This window comes from Vulpes lagopus, chromosome 7 (assembly GCF_018345385.1).
Source record: "Vulpes lagopus strain Blue_001 chromosome 7, ASM1834538v1, whole genome shotgun sequence".
Lineage (NCBI taxonomy): Eukaryota > Metazoa > Chordata > Mammalia > Carnivora > Canidae > Vulpes > Vulpes lagopus.
The window spans coordinates 105,758,486-105,770,911 of record NC_054830.1 but is presented as its reverse complement, the minus strand read 5'-3'; positions in this window follow the sequence as shown (position 1 = coordinate 105,770,911).

The window sequence follows — 12,426 nt, the reverse complement described above, 5'->3', positions numbered from 1 at the left end:
ATTTTCCATAATCGATGTATTACGTGGGCTTCTAGCAGTTGGTCTACTTTCTTGATTATGTTTACTTCAAACAGATGCGAAATTACCTTTAAGCTGTGAGCAAATTGGTTAGTAGCCTGGGGAAGGAGAACAAGCCTTTGGGCAATAGTTGAGTGGGAAGTGCCAGTTTTTTCAGAAAGGTCTACATAGGACACTTACCTGGGACTGGGTAGGAAAGGATAAGTATCAGCTCACTTTTTCCATGGAACACCCAGGAGGCTACTAAGAGTAGCGTGGGGGGGGGGGGGGGCGGGGGCGGGAAGAGTAGCCCAGGAATAATCCTAGCTTGTGTCACTGCCTAGTACCATGGGGATAAATAGTAAATTTAAAAAATAACTATGGCCTCAGTGATAAGTTACAGAATGAATATATAAATTCCAATGGAGCCTGATGCAAGTTATAAAAAGACATTAACAAAGTGCTACAAGAGTAATATGCTTATAAATAGAATAAGCTCAAGTGTTAGAATGAATAAATAAATGCATGGGCCAAGAGAAGACTCCAGCTGGACACAGAGCTGCCAGCACTCAAGAACCTGGCTTCCTTCTTAGGACAGATATAACCAGTTTAAGTGTGTGGGAAAGGGAAATTCTGAGTCCCACCAGTTCCTAAAACCTTGACTGAAAACCGCCTTCCCAGGAGAACTAGCTCTGAGCTCAAGCTTCCTCAGCTGCTAAAACCAGTGTGCAGGGCTGTGCCTAAGCAGAGAGCCACACTTTCATGGCCCCCAAACAAGGAGGACCACTGTAAAGGTGCTAAGTTTGAAATCCAGGGATCAGAGTGGGTGATGGGATCACAGAAGTCTCTGTTTCCTTGGATTAATCTTGGAATTGAGCAGAAATAAGTTTTAAATTTCCTCTTAAATAAGTTAACAACAAACAAAAGCCACGTCTTCTTACAGCTCTATTGGAGAGCTTCAAAGATCCCTCTTCCACTCCTCAGAAGAGCAAAAGTTTGTAGAGGTAGAAATCCTGAGAAATAGCCCTCAATCTGGCCACTATCAATCAAAGGAAACCACAGCATCCATCCCCAGAGCCCTGCTAGGCAGAGATTTAAATGTTCAATCTAGCCTTCTTCAATAAGCAAAGTGTGTTGAGTAGATCATTTCTCTCCTCTGATCACCCATTCTCAATTAAGCTCCCATAAACCTGACACCCAGTTGTGTGAAAGCATTCCTGGCATCAAGAATTGACTCCCTGCTCTCTCTGGATGGGCCTAGACTGTTGAGCATGGGGAGCAGGAGCCCCAGCTCTGTCTCACCACCATATTGTTCTGTCTCGCTCCTTCCTCTCTTTACCCCTCCCCCCTCAGCTTTCACCGTACACTTTAAATCCTGCTGCCAGAAATCCCTTCTGGACTCCAGATATTTTATTCACTTGAACATGAATACCAAGCTACATGCCAGCTGTTGGCTATGAGGATATAGCTGTGAAATAGTCCCACTGGGTTCATACCCTCAAAGAGCTCAGGGTCAGACAAGAGACACAGAAATGCAAGCAGATCAAATCAACACAGTCCAGCAAGGGCTATAAAACAGAAATATTAACAGAGCTATAAGAGTAAGCCCACTCAGTTCTTTCTTGCGAAATCCTTTAGGTGAGTACATCTTTTCCCCATTCATCAACTTGTTTGCTCCAGACAGCCTTGTGATGCAGATGGGGCAGATTTAATTCACATTTTACAGATAAAACAAAACTCTTTGAACTCATCAGATCTCTATTGTTCAATATGTTAGCCTATAGCCACATGTAGTACTTAGATTTAAATTACAATGAAACAAAATATAAAACTCAGTTCCTTAGTCACACTACCCTCATTTCAAGTGCTCAGGAGCCACATGTGGCTAATGTGTACCATATCAGCATGGATTATAGAACGTTTCTGTCGTCACGGAAAGCTTTATTGGACAATAGCACTTTAGAAGTCCTGAGAGGCAATGCAAGGGCAGGAGTGTGAAACTAGAGCTCTCAGTGTTCCCAGAAAAGCTGAGTAGGGCCACCAACATAGAAGAAGCAAGAAGCTGAGTGGCACTGCCAAGACCAAGAGGAATTGGCCTCCTAAACCAGGATCCTCCACTTCCTGGGCTGCATTGAGATGATGTGGGTGGCAGCAGCCAAGGCAGGCCAGAAACCAGATAATCTCTACACTGAAACCTGGGCACATCTGAGTTCCCTGGTGGAACTCAAGAATTCAAATGTCTCTACTCCAGGAGACATCAAGGACCCCAGTGACTGCATTTTCCTCCGGTTCATTTCTGAAGGCCTCATTAGCAGAAAAGGAAAAATAACAAAATAGACCCTGCAAAAGGAATGTGAGGCCTCTGTATGACAGCTTCTCACCTGCTAGAAGGCTTTGGCAGGGGGCTTTGGCCAGAAAAGTCAGTACATTTAAGCTGCATTTGCTCTCAGCTATACAGGTCTCTCTGGTTCAAAGGAAAAACACTCAAAAGAAGAGACCTACAAGACAGACAAGATTTCAAAGGTTTCTCACCAAACAGCTCCCACTGAGGCCAAACAAACCCCAAGAACCATGATTTTCTCTCCAGAAACACTTTCAACTACATGCCTACTCAGCAACACAGCCATCTGACACAAATGCACTGTCTGCAGATACCCACAAAGACAGTGAACCACAGGAACATGCACACAGTTAGGGCAGGCACAGCTACAGCCCCATTCCTGCTATCCATGGCTGCATAACAAAGCATCCCAAAACAATCATTTATTTAGCAGTTTGGGTAGGGCTTGGCAGGGAAGAATCAACTCTGCTCTATGTACTGTCAACTGGCATGGTTCAATGAAGGCAAGATGCTCACTCACATGGCTAGCAGTTGATGCTGGCTGTCGGTTGGGACCTCAGCTGGTACTATCAGCCAGGACACTGGCAAGTGGCCTCTCCCTGTGGCTGCTTGGCCTCCTCACAGTTTGGTAGCTGGTTTCTAACAATGAGCATCCCAAGAGAACAAAACATAAAAGTGCATGGTATTTTTATGATCTAGCTTCAGAAGATCATGAAGAAGTCACATAGCATCTTTCCTGCCATATTCTATTGGTTGAGGAAGTCAAAGAGGTCTGTCCACATTTAGTGGCACTTTCTTACTTAATTACACAATTAGATGTGCCTAGTGAAACATGAAAACATATACACGGGAAGTAGCCTTGAAAATCAATCAGAGACTTTAAGGAAACCAGACTAGGAGCAGATGGAGTATAACCTTGGTATGAGCTATCTCCTCATCCTGCTCTATTTCCTCACCAAGAACCCATGGCTGCAAAAGCATCAGTGTGAAATAAAGAATTTACTGCAGATATCCCGGGGTGATGGAGGAGAATGTTAATCCCATACACCCCACAGCAGACAATGTGAAAATCTACTTGAGCAGTTATTTCCTCCCAAGTCCCTGGCTCACTTCTATTGCTCCATGAATCTTCTTTCTCTTGCGTGGTATCCAGTCAGCCAGTTCACATCTCTAGTCTCCTGGATTCTCCCCCAAGCCTCCAAATTCTTTATCCCTTTATCATACAAAGTAGTTCAAGTTTGCCCAGATCCATTATAAAGGGCTGATGTAAAGACAGACAGGCAAGAACTGGAGCTGGAACCACAGTGGTCTGAAGACAGGCTACTTTCTCTTCTCTCTTTCTCACAGACCACCTATCCTCTTGCTCTTGTCATCTGCATCACACCAAGGTGTCTGGCTGGCCAAGATAGTTTAATTCTACATTCCTGGCTGAGTCAAGTTGACTGAATAGTTCACTGCAGTCTCGACCCCCCCCCAAAACACACACCTGAAGGATCCCTATAATAAGGCCACTGCAGGGCTGTTGTAGGGCAGCCTGTGTGGGCCCTCTCCTAGTCCAATCTACACAAGGCTGCTTCTCCAAGCACAGAGCTGCGGAAGGGAGGTTGTCTGCTATAGGGAATCCTGGGCATGACAGGTACAGTGACTGACCATGTCTGCACCTCCTAACACGGTCCTGGGGCAGTAAGCCTATAAGGAGAGAACCCTTCCCTCCTCTGACACTGTCCCTAATAAAGGCTCTGAAGCACCAAAGCTTTGGGAGATCACATACAGAGAATGAAGCTGGCTGGGTGGCATGTCTCAAAATATTAGATCATCAAATCCAGCATCATTGTCAGCAGGGGAGCCTGGATTTGGGACTGTGGGGCAGTTTAAGAACAGGCTTTGGAATCAGACAAGAGCTCAAATCCTGACTGCCCCTCACTAGCTAAGCAGGTTGCTTTAACCCTAAGCTACCTTACAGGGGTGTTTCCCTATCTGTAACATGGAGATAATACTAGTGCTCCCTTCAATAACTGTTATAGAGATTTAATGAAGTAATATATATAAAACGTTCAGCCCAGTACCTGGCACAGTAAGTGCTGAATTGATCTTAGTTACGAGTACTATTCTTTTCCTTGCACATCAGTTACACAGACATGGTGCTAGAAGCCAGGGAAAGTTAAATCACACATAAATACACATATGGACACTTGCAAACTCACAAGAGATCCTGATTTCTATTCCCACTTAATATTCTAACTAATTATTCCACTTACAGACCCACACATACCACACACACATTATATACATCATGCCCAGGCTATACACGAACTTTTGTGGAAAGTTTGAAAGAACAGGTATTACTCAAGCAGACACACCCTTCCTCTGGTCAAAAATGAGGTACACATGAAATGAGAGGCATGGGAGTATCTCTGGAACAGAGGATCTTGGGAGCTCCTCTGGAGAAGGCATACTGCATTTTCTGGGCTAGGTGAAGATGACAAGTTCAATGTGGTTTTTCTCAGCAGCATCTTTATTACTGCATATGTTGAAGCACACAATAGGCCAGCTCCGGCAGCAAAGGGCTGGCCACATGCAACTAATCATTCTTATTTGTTTAGCTAGTGTGGCTTCCCATTTCCCCACGGCCTCTACAGAGACACCCAGAGTGGGAGGCATTGGCACCAAGATCATTATGGAATTATGAGAACAATCGAACCATCACTAGAGCCACTGTGGGGAAATAAATCTCTGGCTAGAAGTGGATTGCAAAGCCACAGGAGCCCTACTTCATTCTCCTAATGCTGACTCCTCAGTGATTGGTAGGGGGAAGAGATGGAGAGCTAGGTAAGGTTGAGGGATCCTACTCCAGGGCAGGGGACCTAGGGGCTCTGGCCTTGTCAACTGCCCACCCTGGGCAACAATGAGAATAGTAACAACGTTAAATAGAACCTCACAATTTGGGCAGCCCCGGTGGCTCAGCAGTTTAGTGCCTACTTTCAGCCCAGGGCATGATCCTGGAGACCCAGGATCGAGTCCACGTCGGGTTCCCTGCATGGAGCCTGCTTCTCTCTCTGCCTCTCTTTCTCTCTGTGTGTCTCATGAATATATAAATAAAATCTTAAAAAAAAAAAAAAAACCTCACAATTTATAAAGCTCTCTCATGTACGGCATTTAATTTTCATGAGCAGCCTGTGAGATGCAGGTGTTACTGCTCCTCATTAACCAAAAAGGAAACTGAAGTTCAAATACTCTGAGAGAGATGCATCACAGTGCCAGGATGGTGGTAGCTCCAAAATGGAATAACATGGAATATTCCTAAGGGTCTAAGTAGACCCTTTGTTCTAGTTCCAAACCTAATATTACAAATAGGTCAGATTCCACCTATTACAGTGTGTCCCATTAGTTAACAAATTTATTGAGTTCAAGTGCCAGGTGGTGTGCTAAGAGCTGGGGATTTAATAGTGAGCAAGCAGACTCTTGAAGTAAATTAAAGGTAGTCTCAAATTCTTTGCATTCCTGTCATCGAGGGGTGCAGCATATATGTCATCCCTGTGAATCTAGATTGCTTTAAACTACAGAGTACAGAAGAAGTGATGCTATCCCATCTTAAGTCTACTCTGCAAGCCCCCACAGTTGGTCTCTTTAGAGCCCTGAGCCATTCTGCAATAAGTGCATCCACCCTAATAGTGAGACAGCATGGACAGGGAGAGGGGCTCAACTGAGCCAGCCTTCCAGCCACACTGCCAAGGTACCAGAGGTTGAGTGAAGCCTTCTTGGACCTTTTATACAAGACCAACCTCCAGCAGAGTACCCCCTGAGAGGTCCCAGTCAACATCATATAGAGCAGAAGAATCATGCAACCAAACTCTTCCTGAATCCCTAGCATACAATATCATGAGCCATTAACAAACTGGCTGTTGTTTTAACCCACAAATAGGCAATGTTTTCCTATAAAGGGCCAGATAGTAAATATTTTAGGCTTTGCAGACCATGTACTGTCTCTTTACATACTGTTCTTATTCTGGGTTTTTAAAATAACTCCTTAAAAATGTAAACACACACACACTCACACAGTTTTCTAGTTATATAAAAATATGCTGTGACCTAGATCCGGCACATAGGCCCTACTTTGCCAAACTCTGTTGTAAGCCACTAAGATTTGAGGTAGTTTGTTACCTAGAAACAGCTAACCAGAACAGTCCTTTCCTGCATGAGGCTAAAAAATTGCAAGACAGATGTGAAAAAAAGAATAATAATTAATCAAGTAACTACATGAGATGGGCCAAGCACAATGGGATTTAATATCACTGAGGCTTTAGGAAAAGCCTCCCCTGAAAGTCAACATTTAGGCTGAGACTTAAAGGTTAACTAGAAGTCTGGAGGTGAAAAGGAGCAGAAAGAGTATAATGGCCCAGCTGTTTTCCTTCAGTGTGGGACCTTCTGAATGGCAATACTACTTCCAGAGCTTTTGCTGGATTGGTCAAGAGCCTGCATCACATTCTGACTTCTTCCTCTGCCTAATCCTTCTTCTGCTTTCTTCCTTTCATAGGTTCCCTAGTAAACGTCTTGAACCCTGAACTCTGTCTTGGTGCCTGCGCCTGGAGAACCCAACCTTTTACACTTGCTAAAACAAAAAGGGAATTTACCTTTGTAATTGAAAAGTCCACAAGTAGAATCCTGAGTTTCAAGCAGAAGTAGATTTAGAGATCCAACCAGGTGACCAACATGGACACAGGGTTTTCAGTACTAAAATCAGGAAAGTTCCAGGAAAACTGGGATGATTAGTCTTGCTCCAAACAATATCTAGCCAGGTCGTGACGTCTCTTCATTTCTTGACTCCACTTTCAGCTAGGTTGATGGTTCAATCTCAGGCTCAACGGATCAGCAGAATATAGACCAAAGAATTGTACTGAATTGGACTGGCTTTCATTAGCCTGCTTGAGCCATGTGGCCATACATTTTATTTATAGTTTTGTTTTTTTAATTGAGATATAATTCACATACTATAAAATTCATCCTTTTAAAGCATGCAGTTCAGTGTCTTTTAGTCTATTCACAATGTTGCACAATTATTACTACTAGCTAATTCCAAAATATTTTCATCACCTGAAAGAGAAATCCCATGCCCATTAGCAGTCACTCCCCATCTCTTTCCAGTCCCTGACAACCACTAAGCTACTTTTTCTGTCTCCATAGATTCTTCTGGATATTTCATATAAATGAAATCATGTAACATATGTTTTTTTGTGCATGTTTTTTTCACTTAGCATAATGTTTTCAAGGTTCATCCATGTGGTAGCATGCATCAGTACTTTGTTCCTTTTTATGACTGAACTGAATATCATTCCTATTGTATGGATACAACATTTTCGTTATCTATTCATCAGACAATGGACATTTAGGTTGTTTCCATTTTTTTACTTATAAATAATGGTGCTATGAACATTCACATACAAGCCCTTGTTTGCACACCTGTTTTCAATTCCTGTGGGTATGTATTGAGGCATGAAGTTTTGAGAGCATATGGTAACTCTATGTATGCCCCCATTTTTTAATCAATAACTGTGGATTAGAGGAGAGGATGGTCTAATTGGTTTAAACCTAAGTCACATGCTCTATTCCTGGTGCTCAGAGTGGAGTCAGTTTCATGGACTGAGGAGAGAATGATGGCTCACCAGAAGAAAATGAGGTACAGTTACCAGACGGAAGGTGAATGGACTCTAAGCAGCAAATCCACAGATGATCACTGCAAATAACTATACTTATTAAATATTCACTGTGAGCCAGATACTGTGCTAAGTGATGTAGGAAACAAAGGCAAATGAAAAAATTAAATTTCCTTGCTACTTACAGCTCACTGACAAGTCTTTGAAACAGGCAGAGCAACCTTTCCCTAGGAACTCAATGTTGACACTTCCCTAAATGCAAAAGGCTATTGTAGCTTAATATTATCTTGACCCCCCCAGGATCCTGTAAGCCTACTTTAACATATAAAAATTCCTTTGGAAACTTCCTTTACCTCTCTCCCCCAAGATATATGTTAGTAATCATCCTCCAACCATACGGCCCACTGAGACACATCTGAAGCATCTCATGACTAAGGTTTTATTAAACAGTAATAAACGGCATTTTCCTAACAATAGTCAACCCCCTAAAGGTCCTGGAAACCTTGCTTCCAAAATTACATAGAGACTTAGGCTATCCCTAATCCCCTCCCAAATGGAAAGTACATAATCAGTCACCTGTCACAACCCAAGTGCCACTCTTTTTGCCCATGGGTCTTGTGCTTTAAAAAAAACAACCTTTTTGCACCAAAGATGTCTCAAGAATTCTTTCTTGATCATTTGCTCTAAACCCCAACATTTCCACATCACAAAATATGTACATTATCTCATTTAATCTTCACAGCAATCTCCTAAAGATTCTGCTACTCCTATTTTACAGATGAGGAAACTAAGTTTCAGAAAAATTGAGTAAGTTGCCTGAGTCTGTATAGCTGAAAGGTGGAAATTTGAACTAAAGTCTGATTGCAAAGCACAGTGTTAGAAAAAAAAACCGATTCTAGGGATCCCTGGGTGGCGCAGCGGTTTGGCGCCTGCCTTTGGCCCAGGGCGCGATCCTGGAGACCCGGGATCGAATCCCACATCAGGCTCCCGGGGCATGGAGCCTGCTTCTCCCTCCGCCTGTGTCTCTGCCTCTCTCTCTCTCTCTGTGACTATCATAAAAAAAAAAAAAAAAAAAAAATTAAAAAAAAAAAAAAAAACCGATTCTAAGCCATGTTGACTTTTTTTTTTTTTTTAATAGGCTGCATACCCAGCATATGAGGCTTGAACTCATGACCCTGAGAACAGACCTGAGCCAAGACACTTAAGTGACTGAGCTGCCCAGGTGCCCCAGTGATTCTGACCTATGTTAAAATATATCTCCTAGAGGCTCTTTTATTTTATTTTCCCAATATTAAAAAAATATTTATCTATTTATTTTAGAGAGAAAGAAAATGTGGGGGTTGCCAGAGTTGAAGGGGTACAAGGAATTACATTTTGTTGCCCCACATTTTCTACCAATTCCAAAATGCCAGCCTTTGGAATATCGCGGCAGCATAACTTCATATTAATCCGCATACTGTACCAAGCTTCATCCTAAGAAGCAGGCTTATAGTATTACACTGACTCTTCCTTGAGAGACCCCTTTCCACCACCTCCCCCTCCCAATATACACACATTCCCACCAAGGAAACTTGCATCCTAAGCCCTTGAAAGATTTACTGCCAGTACCACAGACAAATTAGTGAATACTCAGGCAGTTGATTCCAAAGACAGGATGCTCATTTGCATTAGAAGTTGCATGTCATTTGCATTATATTTGCAATCCATTTGCATATCACGTCCTCCCTGTCAAAATGTACATAAATCCTTTCTACTTTCTTTTTTCTTTCTTTTTTTTTTTTTTCTAAAAAGGACTACGCCTCCACATCCTGCCCAGACTGGTAAAATTACTAGTTGAGTATTCCTAGCTTGATTGTGAAGAGCCTCACATGCCATGCTGAAGAGATCTAACTACAGAGAATCCCCAAGAACTCAGTTTGAGATATTTCATTCATTGATTGATTTATTCACAATTCTTTATTGAATACCTATGATGTGCCAGGCACTGTTCTAGGTGCTGAGGCTATATCTGTGAACAGAGAAAATGAAAATAATTACAACATTAAAAATTAAATGCTGTCATTTCAGATTACTTGGCAACAACCTGATGAATAAATATGAGTGGAAACATACTAAAATCTCCTCAAAGTACTTGGTTATAAGGGGGGCCATCTGGGTATTATAGACTATGCTTACATTTTTAAAAAATTAAATAATGAATGTTCTAATGGGTACTGAAGACCCCTGACAATGATGATCCATGAAGAACCCCAGGTTTGAGAAGAACCAATTGGGGAGTTTTGGAAAGATCATTCTGGCAGCTACATAGAGGGTGGGCTGGAAGCTGCTTGGGGTCAGAGATCAAAGAAATGCTTTGATAGCCTGGGTGTGACTCATATGTGGGGTTGCCCATGCTGCCAGCTTTCTAAACCTATGGCTCCCTCACTATTGTCTGTCTGAAATCGAGTCATATCACATATATGGTAGCTTCGGAAGTATTCAGTCAACTGCCCCACCCTGGGCAACCATGGAGAATAGTAACAACGTTAAATAGAAACCTCACAATTTGGCAGCCCCGGTGGCTCAGCAGTTTAGTGCCTACTTTCAGCCCAGGGCATGATCCTGGAGACCCAGGATCGAGTCCACGTCGGGTTCCCTGCATGGAGCCTGCTTCTCTCTCTGCCTCTCTTTCTCTCTGTGTGTCTCATGAATAAATAAATAAAATCTTAAAAAAAAAAAAACCTCACAATTTATAAAGCTCTCTCATGTACGGCATTTAATTTTCATGAGCAGCCTGTGAGATGCAGGTGTTACTGCTCCTCATTAACCAAAAAGGAAACTGAAGTTCAAATACTCTGAGAGAGATGCATCACAGTGCCAGGATGGTGGTAGCTCCAAAATGGAATAACATGGAATATTCCTAAGGGTCTAAGTAGACCCTTTGTTCTAGTTCCAAACCTAATATTACAAATAGGTCAGATTCCACCTATTACAGTGTGTCCCATTAGTTAACAAATTTATTGAGTTCAAGTGCCAGGTGGTGTGCTAAGAGCTGGGGATTTAATAGTGAGCAAGCAGACTCTTGAAGTAAATTAAAGGTAGTCTCAAATTCTTTGCATTCCTGTCATCGAGGGGTGCAGCATATATGTCATCCCTGTGAATCTAGATTGCTTTAAACTACAGAGTACAGAAGAAGTGATGCTATCCCATCTTAAGTCTACTCTGCAAGCCCCCACAGTTGGTCTCTTTAGAGCCCTGAGCCATTCTGCAATAAGTGCATCCACCCTAATAGTGAGACAGCATGGACAGGGAGAGGGGCTCAACTGAGCCAGCCTTCCAGCCACACTGCCAAGGTACCAGAGGTTGAGTGAAGCCTTCTTGGACCTTTTATACAAGACCAACCTCCAGCAGAGTACCCCCTGAGAGGTCCCAGTCAACATCATATAGAGCAGAAGAATCATGCAACCAAACTCTTCCTGAATCCCTAGCATACAATATCATGAGCCATTAACAAACTGGCTGTTGTTTTAACCCACAAATAGGCAATGTTTTCCTATAAAGGGCCAGATAGTAAATATTTTAGGCTTTGCAGACCATGTACTGTCTCTTTACATACTGTTCTTATTCTGGGTTTTTAAAATAACTCCTTAAAAATGTAAACACACACACACTCACACAGTTTTCTAGTTATATAAAAATATGCTGTGACCTAGATCCGGCACATAGGCCCTACTTTGCCAAACTCTGTTGTAAGCCACTAAGATTTGAGGTAGTTTGTTACCTAGAAACAGCTAACCAGAACAGTCCTTTCCTGCATGAGGCTAAAAAATTGCAAGACAGATGTGAAAAAAAGAATAATAATTAATCAAGTAACTACATGAGATGGGCCAAGCACAATGGGATTTAATATCACTGAGGCTTTAGGAAAAGCCTCCCCTGAAAGTCAACATTTAGGCTGAGACTTAAAGGTTAACTAGAAGTCTGGAGGTGAAAAGGAGCAGAAAGAGTATAATGGCCCAGCTGTTTTCCTTCAGTGTGGGACCTTCTGAATGGCAATACTACTTCCAGAGCTTTTGCTGGATTGGTCAAGAGCCTGCATCACATTCTGACTTCTTCCTCTGCCTAATCCTTCTTCTGCTTTCTTCCTTTCATAGGTTCCCTAGTAAACGTCTTGAACCCTGAACTCTGTCTTGGTGCCTGCGCCTGGAGAACCCAACCTTTTACACTTGCTAAAACAAAAAGGGAATTTACCTTTGTAATTGAAAAGTCCACAAGTAGAATCCTGAGTTTCAAGCAGAAGTAGATTTAGAGATCCAACCAGGTGACCAACATGGACACAGGGTTTTCAGTACTAAAATCAGGAAAGTTCCAGGAAAACTGGGATGATTAGTCTTGCTCCAAACAATATCTAGCCAGGTCGTGACGTCTCTTCATTTCTTGACTCCACTTTCAGCTAGG